The sequence below is a fragment of the Phaenicophaeus curvirostris genome, chromosome 18 (assembly GCF_032191515.1).
Source record: "Phaenicophaeus curvirostris isolate KB17595 chromosome 18, BPBGC_Pcur_1.0, whole genome shotgun sequence".
In the NCBI taxonomy this organism is placed as follows: Eukaryota; Metazoa; Chordata; class Aves; order Cuculiformes; family Cuculidae; genus Phaenicophaeus; species Phaenicophaeus curvirostris.
In genome coordinates, this window is record NC_091409.1 from 6,079,423 (window position 1) to 6,100,863 (window position 21,441).

Below are 21,441 nucleotides of genomic sequence, written 5' to 3' on the forward strand. Positions count from 1 at the left end.
GTGTGAGTACCAACTTGCTCCAACCATTAACGTATTTTTCTAAAGATCTGTGACCCAGAGCTAGTGTTTCCTCAGTGCATCTACATTTCCCTCTGAGGAACAAGCCTGTAGAGCAGAGATTTTGGACAAGGAACACACAAGCTTTCCACTGATAAAGCAGAGACAAGGTTCCCTCATTTTATCATGCTTTTTAAAGGATATTGCGATAGAGAGAGCAGCATATAGAAGTAGGTCAAAGGAAGGATGTTATATTTTAAGCGACATCTGAGAAACACAGGCCCACCTTTATCCATTTGCTAAAAACAATCAAACAAAGAAAAAAAAACAACAACCCAAAAGAAATCCAGGATGTAAGCAGCGCAGATAGCTTTGGATCGAGAAGGGTCTTTTCATAAGCGAGGAAAGCAGACTTTGGACGTAGCTTGTGCAACATTTATCCTAAGAAGACCCACAGGAATGTGACATATATTTAGCCAACACGTCTTGAACTAGAGAGGACACTGCTGTGTAACTCATAACTCCCATATCCTTATGTTTTTATTAAGAAAGGCTCCCAGGAATTGCCAGACATCTGATGTGTTCCACTGTGAGTGAAGATAGGCCTTCTGGCACCAAGCACACAACCTTTTGTTTCTGCAGAGCGTTGCTGGACTGACTGGTGAAGTGGCTGTCACACTGCACTGGCGCGTTTTCCCCAAGTTAAGTGACATTCCCATACCCTTGGCAGCAGAAGACATGTTTCTCCTGTGGTGGAAAGGCTTGGAGGAAAGCCCTGCATGCTTTGGCAAAGCCAGCTGGGTACCTGGCAAAGATCACTCAACGCTGCCTGCCCTCACTCCATCCCACATTGCCTCCACTACGATAATGGAAGCCTGCAAGCACGCTTCTCCTAATCCCAACAATGAAGAGTGGAATTACATCAATCTTAAGGGAAGAGAAGGACATACCTTTCCAGACGGACGAGCTATGCTATCTCCTGTCTGATTTAGAGCAGAGAGGACAGACCACAGTCCTAGCTCATCAATGCAAGCATGGGAGCACAGCCACAATGCACAAGTTTCAACATGACCAAGGGGAATCAGACACACTGAAGACAACAGAGCTGTCATTACACATTGAGTTACCACACAGTGATCCCATCAGTGCAAACAAGAATCTAACAGCAGCAGTTAAAGATGTTTTTCTGCCATTCCACCAGCGATGGGCAGACATTTAGAATCAACATTGGGCTTACAGCACACCCAACCCTTTGATGCTGTTCAGCAAATACAGCAGTGGCATGTTTAGATGATGTGATTCAGCTGTACACCTGAGCTCCAAGTAACTGTGTAAATACAAGGAAAACTCCTTCAGGATCATAGAAGTAAATGACAGGGGTTTTGAACATTCACATTGAAGGCATAGCTCTATGCAGAGCTCTCCTGCCTCTCTGCCTGTACAGAGAGCAAAATGTTACTGGTTCCTTGGTGGCTAATGGGTCTCTGATGCCATAGTACGGCATACCTACACAGGCAAACTTTGACTTCTACAGGGAAAATATTGTTTAGGAAGAGAGGAATAGTCTGAAAACACCTCCTGTGTTCCTTTTCCAGGCACTGAACAGAATAAATTTTTTTCTTCCCCCACCTGTGCTAATTTTCTTTATCTTAACAGAGAGGGACGATTATCAGGAGGAAAAAGCCACAGCGTCACTTTTTCCCCTGCTGCATCTTGCTTAAGTTAAATCTCATCTTTGGGCTTTCACTTCAGAACATACATCTACACTAAGCCTACAAAACTCCCCTGGTTTTTGAGTCACCCTCTTCAGGCCCCATTTGCCCCAGCCTTGCCCAAAGCACGAAGTTGTTGTGGTACCAACACCACCTAACAAGCTGGCTACTGCGTAAGCATCACAAGTCCAACTCCAGTTCACAGGGCTGAGGCATGAATGGAGTTGAATGAGACATTAAGCTCCTGAAACCTCAGCTAGGACAGCACGGGACTCTGCCAACCAATAATCAACTGGCTGTTGGAGACCAGAAGACCAGAGATAGTAGGTTAATACCCACAAGCATTGGCTTCCTTACTGTCTGTTAACATGGCTTTGAGAGGAGACCCCTTGTGATTGTGTTTTACTCCCCCCTCCTTCCCTTATGAACTTAATTTAACGGAAGATGATTATGGCAGAAGAGGAAACAAAACGATATATCCAAGACTGTTATCAGGAACCATCAGAAGGGTTAGAATAGAAATAATTCCTTGAAAATTCTCAGCTGTTATCACAGCAAAGCCAGGGTTTAGCTAATAAAGCTGCCAGGACTGCCTGCATTGCCCCAGTAATCCCATACGCAGATAAACAGCTGCAGGTAAAGCTGAGTAAGTGGGCTCCCCTGGGCCACGTGCTGCCAAACTGGAGCACAGAAACCCTGTAAGTGGCAAATGCTCATTAGCAATTTGTGAAGAGGAACACACAGAGGTCTCGGACCCAAGCCCCACTGGGGAGAGTGAGAATTTCAAGGCTCTCTGCTGATAAATGAAACACCACTGGCAGAAGCCAAGATTACTTCAGATCCTGAAGCCACATCCCTGAGACAACATACAATTTAACACAGATGGTGTCCACAAGAGCCCCAGGCAGAAGCAGGTTCCTGGCTTCCACTTGCCTTAGGCTTGCTTGGACTTTGAACCTCATTTGCCGCACATCAGGAGAGGAGCAAGTACTCACACAGGGATAAAAGCTGCATTAACAGTGGCTGTTGCTTCCCTGAGCCCACCTAGGACCAGCAGTGCCTTCACCTCCTCTCTCCAGCACCCAGAGCAGCCAAGTAACCTCCATCCTAAAGCCCAGCCCCTCCAGCCAGGGCTGGGGGACATCCTGCTCATGCTTAAAGGATGACTACCTGGGATCTGGCCTGCCCTCACTGAAATAAACTTTCTTACAGGGAGATAAGAGCAAAGGAAAAGCTTTGGGGAGTGGCTGATGGATATGCTATAGCTGGGAGTGGATGTCAGTAGTGCACCCCCTCATCTAGGACCCAGAGCATTGATGGAGAATCCTCTGCTCTGTGTAAGGAAGTGTAGAATGAATATTTTATGCATAATTAGTAGTTTTTTGCTCATTGTCGCTTCTCTGAAGTGGCTCCAATCAGGAGATGATTTAGCTGGAGGAACATAATATTATTTCAAATTCCTACACTTTCATCAATTTAACATCTTCCCAGATTCTCTTCCCAGACCTGTCTCGCACTGTTCCTTTACCCATCATGGTTACCTTTTAGGCATAATTTCATTATCTATTACTTTACTCCACAAACAGTGAGGGAGTGTTACATGGAAAAAAAAAAAAATGGGAAATAGGCCCAGCAAATGGAGTTAAGGAGAGATAGGAAGGAGCCAGGGTCTGTCAGCTCCCCAGGGCCCCGCAGGATGCCTGCAAATGACAGACAGCATTTCCCAAGTATCAGACGAGGCCAAACGCATTTCTTGATAAACTAATTAACTGAATGTGTTGAAACAACATGAGTGTGACTGGGTTCTTGCTCTTCTTTCACACTGGCTGGGGCTGCTCCCAGGGCAGGAGGCAGCCCTGCGGCTGCTGGAGAGGGGGTAAATCATCCTTCCAGGAAGGCAGGACCAAATAAAGAGCAATTTGGCATCGGGTTATGACCAGGGTACCCATTATCACTGCTCAAGGGAAGCTCTTGGGTGCCCATCCCTGGGGCCACCAAGCAAATAAGGGTCATTTGTAGGGTTTGCCAGGTATAAAGTGGGAGTGCTGAGCTGGGCTGTGGCACAGCACAATCCCTGTTAGCTGGGGTAGCCCTGGGAGCACACACATGCTGGGGGCTCAACCCCAGAGCAACGTTCCAATCCCATGAGGGTTTGTGGGTGAGACTGACAGGTGGATAATAAGGGACCAGTGGAGCATTGACACTGGGAGGATGTTGTGTAGGGACTTACGGGAAATAGCTCTGGGTAAGACAAGTTGCATATATTATTTAGTCACAACACTGATGCTGCTGGAGTTGCTGGTGAGAGCAAAGAAAAAGGTGGTGGTGTCCTGGAGAGGAAGGAAGCGCAGTGCATCCATCACCTGCTCTTTCAGGCGAGCTGGAAGGCCACCCTGGGGTACATCAGTTCATTGCCATGCCTACAGTCTCCCTCCTCAGCTTACATAGCCACTCTGGACCCTGACCATGGGGCATTTATGGCTTTAGATCTTCTCTTTCTTTGCTCACATAAAGATCGCCACAGAGTTTAGCAGGATGTCACAGACATTTTCCTCACCTTTTTTTCATACAAACATAGCAAACAGATTCTCAGGAGAGCAGTGTCAGGGCTGTGGAGATGGCAGCTGCTCTCTGCCTGGGCTGGGGACTCCCTTCCTCCACCCACTTGGGGCCAGACCCTCAGCAGCAGCAAAGAAATATTCCTGTCCCACATGCTTGCTCACAGGATGAAAGATTACATCCTATCCTTCCTTCTCAGTCCTCCACTGCCTTCCAAACATGATGTTGGGCTGTGTGTATCCTGAGCAGCTTTCGCTCAGACATGACAACCTGGACTTGACCCCTGAGGTTCTGGCTCCACTGAGTCTTCCTGGCCGTTTCGGGCAGCAGGAACCTCTGTCAGCACTGGTGATGGATGGGTTCATTGGGAGAGAGTCCTACAGACAAAAAGTCTCATGAACAGAGCAACGGGCAAAAATAAAATTGACATGAGCAGCAGTAGCTTGCTACAAGCAAAGCTCATAGTTTACAGCTGCAAAGAGCCATTCCTCCTTGAGATCACTTGGTTGTCACCATCTTTTCTGCAGATCATGCAGTAGATGGAAATCTCTCCTGCTCAAGCAATGCATGTTGGCTTTCAGGATTTCCCACCCTTCAGCTTAACCACCAAGAGCTGGAAATAGAGCAAATAACAGTTAACATTTCTCTAGTGCATTAAGCAGCAGCAGTGTGGGCTTTCCAGGTGGCAGGAGTGCCACCACAGACAGAATAAATGCCTGCAGCCACATCTGTTTCTTCACAGCTTAACTCCCAGGAGAGCAAATGGTCCACAGTGGTGTCTCCAACTAAATGTGACCAGCCTAGTTTGACTAGCAGATGACTCCATCATATTGAGCAGGGTCAGGATCCACCACCCCAGGACTGCACTGACTACAAGATGTCACTGAATTAGAGATGCTCCAGCATCCCTACCCAGTGCCCACTCCTCACTGCCAGTAACCTGGATTGAGGTGGGAGTTCACACTGTGGGAGTCCCTGATGAGAGGCATCCTGGAGACTGGTCTCAGAGATATCAGCCTCTTAAGTCCTCTGCAGTGTCTGGGCAGCCAGAAGAGGAAATGAGGGCAGAGGAGAGAGGATCTGACCTTGGGTTTCTGCCTCCTTTTCCAGATTAAGCTATTTCCTTATAAGAGATACACACCCTGCCGTCCAAATATCTGACTTTCCATTTCAGGCAATGCCATCACCAGCAAACTCAATCCCAGCATGCATTTGTACCCACTCTCCATTTCATAACATTTAAAAAAGTAATAGAATTTCAGTATTAAGATGGTCATGGCGCATCCTGTGCAGAAGGCATGGTCATCTGAAGAACCAGTGACACGTGAGCAGCGGTCTAGGGGAACATCACACTGGAGGGACAAGTCACAACAACCCTTTGCTGCTGCCCTGGCTCTGCATACTGGGATACAAACAGAATGCTGCTTTGGGGAACAGCTGAATTTATATCCCTCCTTATTCCACCACCAAAAGCCACACTTTGCAAATCATTTCCTTCAATCAGGATCAAGGCTGAAGGCAAATCCTTTGGGAATACTGACTAAGGAATAGGGGTTGCTGTCAGACAGTGACTGCATGCACTCCAAACCCTTGCCCTTGCTGCCTGTGCCCCTTATTCACCTGGTACTTTATGATGGGTTATGCTAGCAGACATTAAATTTAATTTCCGGTTATTAACCCACAGAAAGGTAGTGCTGCCTTCAGAGAAATTACACTGCTCCCAATTAGTGTTGCCCTTTGGTTTATGGTATGTTGTTTTTCTTGAAAACCTTTGAACCAGGTTGTACACCAGCTGAAGGGCATTCTGGGGCTGTTAATAAAGATTAACTCTTTTGAGCAAAGATGTGTCCCAATTCATTTGCTGATTGTGCCCTCACAAAGGAAGGGGATCTCAAGAAGTGTTAGATGGCTCCTTGCTTTCCCTTCGAATTTCTCCATATATTTTTATGCTTTTCCATTCTTTCTTCTTATCCTTCTTTCTACTGCTACAGTAGGATGGTCACAACAAATTAAGAGTGGTCTTCAAAAGCTGGACACCTAGCAACCATCCTGCCTCTGCTAGAGAAAGGCTTTCGATTGGCTTTGTCCAATCCCTACGTAAAACTTGCATAGAAAAGAGGGAACTTGTAACACCAAGAGGAGGGAAATGGGGGTTATTACCACTTAGAGACAATAATATACAAATGTTCGATGTCTTGCTCAGTCTTGACTTTCACTGCCCATCTTTCCCCATGCTCCTGGACGAGGTGCTAAGGGACATGGTTTAGTGTTTGATAGGAATGGTTGGACTCAATGATCCGGTGGGTCTCTTCCAACCTGGTGATTCTATGATTCTAATATCTCATTCTCCCCTTTTTCACCTTAAAACCGTCCCCCCTTGTCCTGTCCCTGCACTGCCTGATCAAGAGCCCCTCCCCAGCTTTCCAGAAGCCCCTTTCAGTACTGGAAAACTGTTTTAAGTTGTCCCCAGAGCCTTAACTTCTCCAGGCTGAACAACCCCAGCTCTGTCAGCCTGTCCTTTATGGGAGGTTCTCCAGCCCTTAGATCATATTTGTGGCCTCTTCTGGATTTGCTCTAGTAGATCTATGTCCTTCCTGTGCTGGAAGCTTCCCCAGTCAAAATATTTAAAATCAGGGGAAAAAAAAGAAAATTTACCTTAGAAAACTCAGCTTTCATTCCTGCCTTTCAGCCAGCCACCTCTCGACTTCTGAGCTTTCAGCTCCCACAGGAGAAATGTGGTTTGGCATGTGGATGTTTGGACTCTACTTCTATACAAAGAAGGACATCAGTTGAAAATACTTCCATTTTTCTTTATTAAAGTTGGTTGCATTACCAGCATTTGATTTTTATCCTGCTCTTATTTAAATGAGGCACACAGCCTGTCCTGTTCCTCACATAACAGAATGTAGCCCTTATTTTCCAGTTAGATCACTTGAAGAGGAGACCATTGGTATTTCTGATCAGTTGATGGCAGCTTTTCTCTTTGGGCACTAGGCCAGTTGAAGAGGCTGTCAGAAGTGATCCAGCAGCTAACAACTGTCACTGCTGCAACCTCTCAAAACAGTGCAGATTTATTAGCTCTTTACCACTCAAGCTATGATGATGCTAAACAATAAACAACAGCTGGTGGATCTGAGCCACCCACTAGTGGGTCTTCCATCTAAACTCTTAGATGTCCCTTGGCTCCATATTTACCCCCTCCTGTTGGGTCTAGGTGGCACGAGGTATAATTTCATGCTTATTGGGTGCTTTCTGCCTTAGTGCCAAGCTCCCAGCACCCAAGTTATCCCACAGACTGTCCCATGTGGCTGTCCAATCTGGTGCTCCAAGACAGGAATCCTACCTTTGTGCCCATACTCCAGAAAGACACAGGCATCTTCCATCTCTAAAAACCTACCACTGAGCTCTTGGAGCACCAATGTCTAAAGAAATCCACGATCTTCAATTTCAAGCAAAACCTCATGAATTAGACATTCATTTATGAACAGGTTTGATGTGTAAGGAGGCAAGGTCTACCTGGACTTCCTTACAATGAAGGAGCATCTCAGCCCTTTGCAGATTTTTCTTCATCTGACCAGGCTTGTTTCATCTACTGACCAAGGCTAGCACTTCCCCTGAAAGGTGGTCTATAAAGCAGCAAGCCTAAAATCCTGAATGGGAAGTACAACTCCTCGATTTTGAGCAACCATGTATCTGCAAGGATGGGCAGGGAGCAAAATAGCTGCAACCATGGTGGGTCTGAGGATGTTTATTGTGAGAAGCAACCAGGGAACAATCAAAGTAATTGCTCTAGGCCAACGTACATGTTTGTAATGAGTCTCCTTGCAGAGGGACTTATTCAGTGTCTGCATTATTTATACAGGACACCACTATCAGTAAAAGGCCTTATTATCTAACTCGGCATTTGGTTTTGTGTCTTCCAGGTTAGCAACTCTCAAATTCAGTGTGGTTGGGGTTTTTTTAATTATTTTTATAGCTTGTTTCCTCTTTAGTGATATTATCATGGAGCCAATAAAAATGTTTTCCTCCTACATCTGGTCAAGGAAAGATTTTGCTGGGTACACGAGTCATATTTCTGAAAAAGCCTCTGAGAGAATATAAAAAGCTGTTGGAAGCAATTGAGTTTACTGTTGCCTTATGTACTGTCATTAATTAGGAAATAAAGCAAACTGCATTTTATATCACTTGTAATCAAAATGTTACAGTCTTAATGTGAAGCTTTCCAAGTGTGGAGCCTGAAAACAGATTCTGTTCTTGTACAGATGAGCAGAGAACAAAAGGATGCAGAGCTGCTTTAAATCTTAAAAGCCATGGCCCAGATTTTCAGAATGACAACAGAGGAAAGGATGCTATGCAGCCAGGCAGGATGGGGGCAGCTGCCCTGATGGGGCAGGCAAGCAGGATAACTGCCTTTTGTAGCTACCCAGATAACCAGGTAACCACTTACTTATTCCACCACTGCAGCATCACAGTTACTCTGGTAACCGGCTGAGCTACAGCTCATGGTCTGGCTCCTGTTCTTGGGTACCACAAAACACTGATATACCACACTCGCTCTTTTCCCTGCTTTAGATTAAATTGACATTTTTGCCCCCTAGTTCTGTTTTCATATTTCAGAGCTTTCACCATTCCTTTTACTGACTCTTGGTCCAAAACACTGAACATAAAAAATAAAAAAAAAACAAAATACTTTAAAAGAAAAAAAAAAAGCATTTCATCATCAACCCTTTTTTTCCACAACCTTTAACATGAGTTGCCTTTGTCAAATCCATTAGGACCATATCTGCACTTTCCGGAGTTTGAATGCTTTCATATATTTGGCTCCATATGAACAAACTGGTGGAGCAAACATATTAGTAGATCATTTGCCATGTACATGATTCAGATACCCAGACATGTACAAAACCCAGGCAGGGATTAACCAAGTCTGACAGCACTGAAGTGACTCCAGTTCTGTGTATGCATAAGCGATAATGAACCAAAGGCCCTGTTTGTCTTCAAATAGCACACAAAATGATTAATTAGACAGAGGGGTATGAGTAATAATCACAATATTATATGCTTTACCATAATGGAACGCTGCTCTCTTCTTGCTTTGTTTCTCTAATCTCTGTGGAGCAAATATCCACAGGGTGTTACCAACAGAGCTGGAGGCAGATTGCAGTTGCACAAAGTTTATAAGCAGCACTTCTTTCCCATTGTGATTTTATACCCCTGGGACATACAGAAAACCTCTTTCAAAAATACACATGGTTGCTAAAGGATTAAAGGTATCTGCAGGAAGAAAAAGCAAAGAGCTGTAGTCGCAGATTACAGACTTGAACACGTTCCCATTCCATTCAACGGCAAAGTTTTTAATTCAAGGCTGGATCCTAACAGAATGCTTTATCAAGATATTCTTGGGTTAAAGTCACACGCTTTGCCACATTAGAAAAAAACAAGAAACTGTTGCTCACCCCCATTTCATGCTTATTCATCTATTTCTGGAGTAAGGCAAAACTGCTTTTCTGAACTTTTATCAAAGCAGCTTTTCTGGTAGGGTGGGTTCCACCCTTGGAGATGCTCATGGTGAGGGGTCAGGCTCATGTACCAGCTGGGACTAACAGGTCCCTGCCTGGATTCGAACCCAGGAGCTCAACCCATGCTGCTGCTCCTCTCCAGGCTGAGCCTCTTGCTCTCAACCAGAGTCAGCAGAGGGAGCAGCAGCCTTGACTTGCTCGTGGCTCCTCGTCCCTCCAAGGAGCAGGCTGGATGGCAGCTCTCCAGCACAAACTGGGGAGCAAAAGGTGAAGTTAGGAGCCACCTTTAACCATCACTCCACAGCCCAGAGAGCCAGGTAGCAGCTGCTGTGCAATCCCTATCCTCCACCCCTCTACCCTACTAAATAGCAAACAGAAGGAGGTAAAATCCCCCCAGCACCTTTACACCATGATCCATACTTGCCCAGGAAGCCCACGCACTGTGTACAGCCCTGGGGCAGTGCAGCAAGGGACAGAACTCAAAGAGTTATTGGTATTGAAGTGAAACCTCCATCAAACCAGTTAACCAGCTGAACAGCCACACTACTTTTTTTCTCATTGAAGCAACAAACCCCATTTTTCTGTATTGGCTATATACAGCTCTGCCATCCTCCAAGTTTAAAAATATTATTGGCAAATTCCTGTCTCTGCTTATTTTTAGTTGCTATTGTCCAGTTTGACATTTTGGTGTACAGTTCTGACTGGGACGTATGTGGATCTGGGAGAGGTTTTGAAGGGGTTTTTCAGTAGGAAGTGGCCAGGGAACACAAGCCATGATGCATTTCTGCATTTTAATTCATAAACTAGAGCTCAGCCCAAGGGAAGCCAGGGCATTTCCTCAAGTACCACTTTATCTGCTCCCCCAGGGACCTTTGGGTTTGGAAGGAGCAAGAAGGCGATCGCTCCGCCTGCATGGGAACCAGTGCCAGACAATGCACTTAATGCATATTTGTTTTTTGCCACTAGTTTTCTCCTTCAAATGACTCCCACCTCTCCTTCCTCAAAGATGACTTGTTTTGCGGAGCACACTTTGCAAGTAGACCACGTTCAAATGGAAACAGCATGAAGTTTTTCAGTCCTCAGGATATTTCTATCTCAGCAACATCAGTTTCTGGTAGGGATTTTTATCTAGGATTGCAAGAGGGCTTTCTCATTCATTCAGAAATAAGTTTCCAGCATGACCTCTTGGTCCACCTGCGTCTTTGAAGAACCTCTTGTTGGTCACTGATAGCCAGTGTGAATGGAGATGTGAGATACCCTCACAGACTGTGCCAAACTCTTACTTGCTCAGGTCCTTTCACCATGAGCAGGAGTGAAAGTGTTCTTCTAGCCTCCTCTAGAAACGCTACCTAGAAAAACTGGTAACTCCTCATGATTTAACTGTCCTTGCAACCTTGCAGTAACCTCTGAGATGCAGAGGCAGGCAGCTCTCCCAGCACAACTCAAACACCAGCTTTTCCTTCACCACTTCTTGGCCCGCAGCACCCTATTCCTATCAGGGACTGCCCACCCAGCACCTCCTCTTCCCCACAGCCTCTGAAGAACCCTGTACCCCATAACCACACTCCTTGCCAGCCCTGACATTTACAGACACGCCACTGTGACCGACCTGGGTGAAGTTGGAGTCTGATGCAGAAGGGAAAACATTCCCTTCACTTGACATACCTACGTGTTAAAATGAAACAGACTCGTACGGGGGAAAAACCTCACCCTTATCAGTGCAACATTGCGGAGTCCCACGATCATAATCCAATATTAGCGTGCGATAGGGACCCTGCTGGTGGTGCAGCCTGTACTGGGGGATAGATTGGACCTTGCGAGTGACCTCTGGCTGGCTCACAGCTCTGCCTTTGCCTGCTGTATAACTCTCTCCAGCAGAGGTTTTTTGACTTTGGGAGAGGAACAGAAGGTCTAAGACCCTTCCTCTTCAATCACCGCCTTTCTGCAAAGTGCTCTGTAGGAGGAACCATCTATCAGGAATAACCACATCTCTGCTTCCTTCACATCCTAAAAATTTCCCAAGATAACAGCAGGAAGGACCATGGGAAATCTCTGTGCTGGGAAGGTGCAACAGGGCTGAAGGCAAATCTGAATGAAAATTAACACCTCTTCCCATCAATTTGCCCTCCAGATCCAGCCCTCTCCTCTGCCCCGGAAGCCACAAGCTCATTTGGGTTCCTACTCTTTGTCTTACACTTGCTCAATTATTCCATTTTTTCAGGTTTAGTTTCAGTTTCACCTTTTTAATGCAGTAATTACAGGAGTGTGGGAGTGCTATTATCTGCACTTTATTCTGCTGATATCCACTTCTCCCACAGCACAGGGCAGCAGTGGACAGGCCAGCCCCACTGCTCCCCTTTTTGCATGCAAATGACGTGGAACCAGGCAACTTTGTCCCCAACAGGCACATCCCTGAGCTCCAAGACAGCAGAGACACAGCTGGTTTGACCCCTGCAAACATAACATCCTATATCAGTGGTGCAGTCATCTGAAGCTCCATCTCAAGTCACTGGACTCTCACAAACCAACTGCCTTCCTCACCCTTGGAGGAACAGACTGCTTTTTAAAACACAAGTTGAGATGTAATGGCATGAACCCAGGAGCTGAATCTTCAAGGCAAAAACCCAAGCATTCTAAGAGTAAAAAGAAAGCATAAGAACCCACTGAACGGAGCAAACCAGAGTGGATTTGCACTGGCAGAATCCTTTTGCCACCCGAATAGTCCTTTCAGGGTAATACCTGTAGCCCCTGCCCAAGTCCAGGGTGCAGGTGACAGCAGTCTTTGACTCAGGGATTATTGCATGAAGCAGAGCTTGGCATATGGCCATGCTTCTGAACAGGGATGTTGGACAGAGACAGAAAACACAAGCAGCTTTTCACAGTCTCTCTTTCCTTTGAACACAGTGTGGCTTTGCTGAGGAGTATGGAGGCCACCAAGCTTACACATCCAACTGGCACCCATGAGAGTAAACCTAGTTCCCTCATCTCACAACCAAATCCCAGCCAGTATGACCCAAAGGAACTCCGAGACCTTCCCTCTTTTTGTAACTAAAATGATATATGTCAAAGCATTGTACTTGGATGTGAACCTGAGAGGCCCTGTGCCAACTGATGAGCTTTGGAGCATTAAAGCCACGTGCTCTGCAGGGAGGGCTGCAGCCAAGTCTTTCTGACCCTCCGGCACACACCAAGCCTCCCACAAAGTTGTGCCACAGCTGCCAGAGCCAAACCAGCCACATGTGCCTTTTCAGATCTATCATCCTATAATCTCTCTGGCTCAAGGAAGGACATTCCACATGTCAACCGCATTCCCATTACTGTAGCAATTCATTAGTGCAGTGGAATTAGATCCTAGGAGAAACCCTGTTGAAAGAAAGGGGAGGAGAAACACGCTGTGGAGTCTGCAAGGTTAATTTGCTGGGGAATTACTTTAGTTTTTAATTCAAGGCAAATTCAATCATGCTTGCCAACTATTTTAAAGAAAAAAACAATTACCTCAGGTGCTAACACACTGCATAACTAGGGACTGACCAACTTATACCTCTAAACCTAAAACAGATTTAAGATTTTTCCAAACAGGACAGCAAACAGCACTGCCACCCAGGCAGCCACATATCGCTTCTCCCCATTGCAAGATCTAAACCTAATCTTCAAGTCCAGCATGACAGTGCTAGATGATGCTAGAAACCCTCCTTTTGCTTTATACCCACTCGTAGCTTTGCCTGTACTAGGTAACTCCATCAAAACAGCAGCATAGGGAGCAGCCTTTTTGCTTGCACCTCACACCAGATCAACAGGATGCACGTGAGCTCCTGAAAGCACAGAATTTGTCCCTGTCCCAGACTTCACCGAGAGCCACACGTGGCTGTTGAGAGCATCCATTTATAACAGACTGTGGAGATCCTACTCAGCACTACGGAAAGGCTTTTTATGTCATAAATTGTATTTAAAGGCTCTTTCAAGAAGACAAGCAAATTTAAGAGGGCAGTTAGCTTCTGGCACCTAGATGCATAACTTTATTTGAGTATTCAATTTCCTCCTTCATTCATAAAGTAAACATCTGAGTTATCTGAAAGTGACTGTATACTTATGCAGTGTTTTCTTAAAAGAGTCAATAGGAGCAAGGCGACATAAAATGCTTCAGAGAGCATGACACAGGAAAACACAAACCTTTAAATTATACACATTCAGGAAACGGTTGAATTCAGCATTTTAGATGGAAAGGTTAAAATGTTTGTGCTCAATTGTATTAAATCTTTCACCAGTAAATCCTGTAGGAAGCAGAACATTTGAAGGAGCCTACTTATTCCCAGTGTCTAGGAAAGACTCCCAGAGTTTCAAAGGAAAACGTCCATTAATCTCATCAGACAAGTGCAATCTAATAAAAGCTGTTGTTAAATTAAGGCAACTTTGTTATTAAGCTTTTTCCAAATTTAGTCTAGTTTCCCCCCCCACAAAAAAAAAATCAGTTTTTGTTCTGAAATGAAGGAACCTTCTTGCCCTTCAGCCTGAAATTATAATTTTTAGGAAGACAACTGAGGGTTAGAAGTCCACCTACAACAGAATAATTTACCACCTATCTGCCTTTACAGGGTTTTTAGATAGATAGATGAGGTTTTGGGTTGGGCATCATCTTGGTGGTATCAATATTCTACTGACCTTTAGGCAGTGAATGATGCCCCAATGCTTCAGGGGCACAGAAGTCCAGCAGAAACCACACTCAAGCCCTAAGGACAACTGCCTGGTGCTGGCAGGGATGTCCAAGGCTGCTCTACAGTAGCTCAGCTCTGCTCCAGGATGGGTTTGCAGGGTTGGGTCCATCAGCAGGACTATCCCATACCCACTTGCTGCCCCTAGCAGTAACTATTTCTCAAACACAATCCAAACTTTACTGACAGTGTGGATGCAACAAATGAACTTTTACATGAAGGTGACACCAGCAAGTGCTTTCATCACTTCAGTGTGGGGAACCAAGCTTGAAAGGCCGATGGAGATTAAGCATTTTTCCAATGTTTTACCAAAAAATCTCTCCAGGGAAGGGAAGGAAATCAACTGACAACAGGACAACATATTCACAGTCTCTTTCCAAATCAGAACTGAATTAATACTCAATTTCAGTGGAGGACTAAGAATACAAATCTAGATTTATTTTTATTTCTTTTTTTAAAAAAAGAAGGAATTTAGCACTTCTAGAGCCCAGAGAGCCTGAGGATCTGAAGCAGTGAAACTCATGGGCTCCTCTGTGGTCAATGCAGACTTGGCTGGGAAGGGAAATGTTCAGCTTTCTTACAAAACAAACTAAAAGCAAAACAAACCACTTTTCACGGTGAGACTTTCATTCAATTCTGCAGACTCAGGAAGCTCATGAGATAAGCCTGCACTCCGAGGATATACTCTGAGCTAACTGAAGCCTAAACCCAAGCTGGTGATCAGCAGGAACGCAGCACACAATGAATTAACACATTTGGGCAACCTGACTCAGTCTAGGAAAATAACCTAAACATTTGCAGTGTTTTCTGCAGCCCAATTGTTCACCTCAAAAAAAGGCATCAGTGATAAAAACCACATTGGTCTCCCAAAAAACCTCCTGAGGAAATCCCCAAATTTCCTGGTCCTGAGTAGGACTGAGATATCACAGAGATTTCTGTGGGCTTTTTCTGGTTTGTTTTTTTTTTTTTACTCTTAATTTTGGATCTCAATGGGAAATTTAGAAGCACTCAAATACTGAGTTAAAAAAGGCTTATAAACCTCAAATCACATTCTGGTTCTGTTTAGATTTGGTTTGTGATGAAAAGATAAGTAGTTTCCTATTCTATCCAAACCAATTTCCTACTAATTACAGACTGATCTCTAGCCTGCTTTTATTTGAAAAAAAAAAAACCAACAACAAAAAATGAATTTAATTACAAGAGCAGAAGACATCTATTTTATCTGGTAAACACGGATGCTGTTGTGGTTTTATTTTTGGCTTTTGCCTCCTGAAAATGCAAGAGGGCTTGGGTACCATTTATCCAGGCTGCCTTCAAAAAACAAAAGGAACTCCATCCCCAGTGACCTTGCTCAGCAGGCTCCAGATGTAACTGATTTTGTGGTTATGTTACAAGCCCCACTGACACTGCTGTAACTAAAAGGAGTGGTGATGCACAAACCAAGCCAGAAAGGAAAAGCAAGCCAGAAAAAGAAAAGTCAAGAGGTACCTTCACTTTAGAGCAACTGTAGGCTTCAAAAAGTTTAAGAGAATCCACTCTGCAAGGACAGGGACCTTCTGAAAGCTGGAGCTCCCAGGGACAAAAAATGCCAACATCTCAAACCAGCTAGTGGTGTCTTCAGTCTGCCCTGGCTGTCAACCCCCCAAAATTGTGCGAGGCAGAGCTTTTCCTATTCCCATCTGCAACTTTTAGACACAGGTACGATTTTCCAGGGGTAGGAGACAAAGGCAGGCCAAGTGCTCCTTCCCCACCAGCACCCCAGGGTGCTGCTCACGCCCATCCAACCACACAACTTCAGGGTGATGGAGCAGATGAGGCTCTTCTCTCTCTAGGTTTATTGCCCTTAACTCTGCAAAGGTAACAACAGCTCTGAAATAGGGGTGCCCAGGGCACCAAGGAAAGGAAGCAAACCAAGGACCGATTCTGTATCTTTGTCTAAAGACAAGGGCAAGCAGCAATGTCAAAGTCAACCTCAGAGCAGAGCCTGTCCGAGAAGGAGCACTGTCATTAAAAAATTGCTGCTCAGAAATGATTTATCCATTATTAATATTTTAAATTGCTAAATCCTTTCTAATCATGTTTTAATATGAGGCAAAGCTGCATCATTTAAAAGGAAAGCTCAAGCCACTGCCAATCACCCCTGGGCATGTGGAGAAGCCTGCCTTGGGAATACTGATGAGACCAGCTTTCCAGCAAGGAGATACTTCTGAAGCAGCTTTGCTGGGTCCTCAGCCTCCTTGAAGAGAAGCTGTGTGGTTTTTTCATGCTTTGGGACTTTCTCAGGAGCCACAGTCACTGCAGGTACATCAACCTCAAACACAGAAGACAGGGCCAAGCTGACACAGAAGCCTCATGCACACTCAGAGATCTGCTGTGGGTGCAAGGCTGGATTCAGGAGCAAGCTCTGTGATGTGCCAACAGAGAAACACAACGAGGAAAAACCTTCTTTTACTCTGCTTTTATCATGGGCTTTCTACAGACTCATGTGGAACAGGATCCTTCTGGAACCACAGAATGCAGGAAGGATTTGCTCCTGGGCATTTGCCTATTTAGGGGCATGACCTGAAGCTCTGATGCACCCATGCTGAAGACAGTAAGATTTGGGTTGCTGTTGATTAGGATGAACTTAGTTATGGAAGAGCGACAGTATATTTATCACTTGTTCCTCTTGAAGGAAAGTGATGGCAATGGGTTCAGCTGCATCTGAGTGCCAAGTCAGTTCCAAACCTTGTATTGTGATTATGTCTGTATAAAATACAGACAGAATATATACTTATTTATCCACAACAACATAAGAAGTTTTAAATGCTGTAGGACAACAGAAAAGCTTGCACTCTTCCAAGAGAATTCCCATGGAGTAAGGCTCAAACACCACCATTATTCCTGAATCCTCACCACTAACCATCACCTCCCACAGAAGACCTCTGCTCCTGTTTGGTGCTGAGCCATTATTAATCAGGGAGGAAAGATGCCAAGGTCAGACAATCACCCTGCAGTCCCCATCCATGCTGTCTCATGGTGATGGCCCTGCCAGCAACAGGGCACCACAGCACTGGAATGTGCTTCCACAAAGCAAACAAGGGTGGATCTGAATAAACTACCTCCCCAAAAGGTCACTTTATGGTGCCCTTTGAGCAGCGGCTTCCCCATTTAACATTTATGCTTACAGATCCCCATACACACACAAAGTGTCTATAATAGCCTCCATCGCACTCAGGGTAAATGATTAACACTGCCGATTCCACCTTGCCACTCACCTTAGTCCTCCTGCTTGCACACGGAGGGGTGGTGTCTCCAGCACTATTTTCCTACCCCACTTACTAAGGCCATATCACTAAAAGCAGCTTAAGCACCCCTCCAGTCGGATGTTAGAGGAGGCTCCTGCAGCTAAATACCCATCATTTCCATTCATTTCACAAGCCAGAGCTATTCTTCTTGATCACAAGCAAAGATTGAACAGATGGGAAGAATGATACCAACACCTGAAATAGCAGCAACATCACAGCCCTGCTCTGCATCCCATCTGTGCCCACTTCTCCTTTCCTCCCACTCAATATTTTGGTCAGTCCCAATGCTGGGAAAGTGTTGGCACAGGTGAGACTGGGACAAGGACTGGAGGCTTCCAGCAGTGGTTGCTTTAAGCTATTTGCTTCATTTGGAGGAAAATACCTAGTAAGAGGCACCATTACTTTACTCTTTCCTACCCATCTATTCCATGCTCTTATTTGTGCTCATCCCAGAGACAAGAGCTCCCACAGCCTTCACAGGCATGAAGCAGCTAGTTTTGCACCAAAGGCAAGACAGACTTTCCTATCACAAAGATAGATTTTCACACTTTCTCCTGTTTTCTTCTGGACCATCAGGAAATGTAAACAGTATCCTGCTAAGGAAGTTAAACGTTTATAGGGGAGACAGATTTGACACCAATAACCTTGCACCACCTGTGGAATTGGCTCTGGAAACAGCTCAAATTCCAACATTTTCAAACACACAATAGTCAAAGGGGCACTCTCAACCACTGCTGTGAGAAAGCTTGTTACAAAAATCTTTAAATTCCAATACTAATGCATTTCCTAGTGACATTAAAGACAACCCACAATAACAGGGAAAAGGGTGATAAATGCTACAGTCCCACTGGCTTTAGAGCACTGTAGCACCTGTATTTTGCCAAGTTTGACCGTAAGAACCAACCCAACACTGCTCTTTTCCTTCCCTCTCCATTCCTCCTGTATCCATCACATTACCCATGGTGGTGCTCTTGGGTAGAGATTTTACTGAAGCGTGGGACCTGGGGTTGTCAGAGAAGACAACAGGATGGGAATAAACTCCCTTTAATTAGGGCCTTTTTGTTACATGCTGCTTCTCACTAAGCTTCCCCTTGAGGACGAGTTTCTTTGAAATAAAAACACTTTGCAAAAGGTGTTATTGCTCCTCATGGAGTGTTATTCAATGTAAATTTGACATTGAACAGGAGAGCTTCTTGGAGACAGCACCTTCTACCAACCCCTGGCCACAAAGCTTTCTCCAAGAAGGAACACCTGATGTGATGAAAGGAGCAGCGCTGTTTGTTTTTTCTACACATACAATGGTGAGGTTGAATATTCAGCTCTGGTTTAGCTGCTACACAAATAAATAGCCTCAACATTTAATTACTACAGCACGTTGACCTGGAAAGCAACACAAATTGTTTTCCTAGTATACAACCAACTTAGCAATAAAACGCACTGGAGAGCAGCAAGGAAGCAGTGGACAAGGACTGGGAATTAAGAGTGAATTTGCCTCTTTGCACCACAAGTCACTTCCAGAACAATTAAAAACCAGCAACAAAGCCCCAACACCCACATCATCCCCTGGCATACCTGGATTATAACCTCGTTGCTACCTTCTTTCCAGCAAAAAAACCTCTTGGAGCCACACAATGCCTCATAGAACTTCTAACCACTAGGACCAAGAAAAGGAAATACACTGCCCCCATCCTCTTATAACCATGATGGGCATGTTCCTCAGCTGGCACCACTCAGCCTAACCAGGGACTTTGGTGCACGGCTTCACCTGGGGTTGGGTGTGCCCAAAGCTTTTGCAAAAGAAGAGTCAAACCCATCTGCCAGGTGTGTGGTGTTTGCAGTTCAGGCAGAGCCTGGTCTGCAGCTGAGCTGCCACACAAGTTGTGCTGAAGATTTCTGTGTGTAACGCAGAAAAAATGATGACTCTCTGTGCTCCAATGTAAAAGTAACACCCCATTAGAGAGTCTGGGGTTTCAGGGCTCCCAGAAGAATTTAAACCACAACTTTCCTTTTCCATGCAGAAATCGAAAAGCAACAAACATTTCTCTTTTCTTGAAAGCAGCTGCTTGGGTGAGCAATGATTTTATTGTGCTATTAATATGAACATAAACAAGAACAACACGTGTTTATAGGCTCAAGTGCTTCATTACTCACTCGCTGACTTGGTAAAAATCACTGTGGTATCAGTATAAAGTGCAAAATGGAGCAGATCGTTGTAGTCATGTTGTAAAATCATCTGGGCAGGTGACCTTTGAACAAAGGTAATTGATAGCTCTGAGGCAGCTGTACAACAACAGTAAAGATAATAGTTGTCCACAAGCCACCAGACCTGTAGGAGAGCAAATATGTACCATGCTTTGGAAGGGGAGTGAGGCTGGAGAAAGGTTTGGGGAAGAGAAGTAGAAGTTGATCTCTGAAGTGTGTCCGTGACTCAGCCCTGCTTGGGGATGGGGCAGGGAGCTTGGCTGAGGAAGGTGGAGGTGGTGGTGGTCCAGAGTCAGGTAGGGCAGGACAATGGGTGCCGTGTGGGGAACCTGTAACATCCAGATCAGCTGGAGGGACCGGTTCTCCCAGATCTCAGTTTTGGGTCTGATATCCATTGCTGCCACTTCAACCATTCAAACTTCTGCAAACTTCTGTGCAACCAGGCAGCTGGAGGCTGTAGGAGCGGGACTGAGGGTGTAGCATGAGCTGAGAGGACCTGAAATTTCCTGTGTCATTGGGTTTTCTTCACACCTATTGGGGCAAATGCTCCTCTTAGTGTGTAATGAGAGGTACATAGAGATGTGGACCCCTGAAGGAAGGTCTTCAAAATGGTATATGGAAAAATGATGACTGGAAGATGCATGGGTTCCCCTGGATGTGGCTGCTGCAAGGCTGGGACTTGCACAGGGTGAGCTTCCTGGGGTGCTGGATCCTCTTGGGGGTGCAAGAACGAAGAGAAAAGGAAGCCTTCCCTCTCCTGCAGGGCTGTGCAGATGGTCCTGTCTCTCCCGTTAGGGCTGCCCAGGAGACGGAAGTCTGCAGGGTTGGCTTCTGCCCTGGGGATGGGGGTGAAAGATTGGAAGACACCCTCGAGAAATGAAAAATGAGCACTGTGGATGATGCCGTCCAGTGAGCGCAGGGAGCGAGCAGGAAGGAAAATTACACATGTCCCTGTTGTTTCACTTCTTGTCCCTCTGCCTCATTTCGTCAGCCACCAGCCCCCGGCACATCCCGACACCCGGTCGACGGTTACCAACAGGCAATAAATAAAAACGCTGGAGCCACTGGTGTCAACATCTTGGCATTGTTTGGGTCTTCTTGTTTGCCTTTAACATAACTTTCCCCCTCGAGGTCATGCAGACAAAAAAGTGAGGACCCTCTGCCATCATCCATAGAAATTATCTTGCCATGACTTGTGTTGTGCTACCTTTCATTTTGCCTGCAATCTTGGGGTCTGAGGAGCTGCCTGGGAGCGTTAGTCATGCTATTCCCAGGGTTCCTGCTCCATCCTGCCCACCCATGCCTTGACACGTCACTCTGGATGCTTGTCGGTCACCTGAGCTTGGGCCACATCACCCTTTTCCCAACTGCCAGAGGTGCAGTTTGGGCTGGATTTGTGGACAGTGTCACCCTGGCAGCCCCGTGCTGCTGGCTTATCTGCTGCATGGCTGTGCCT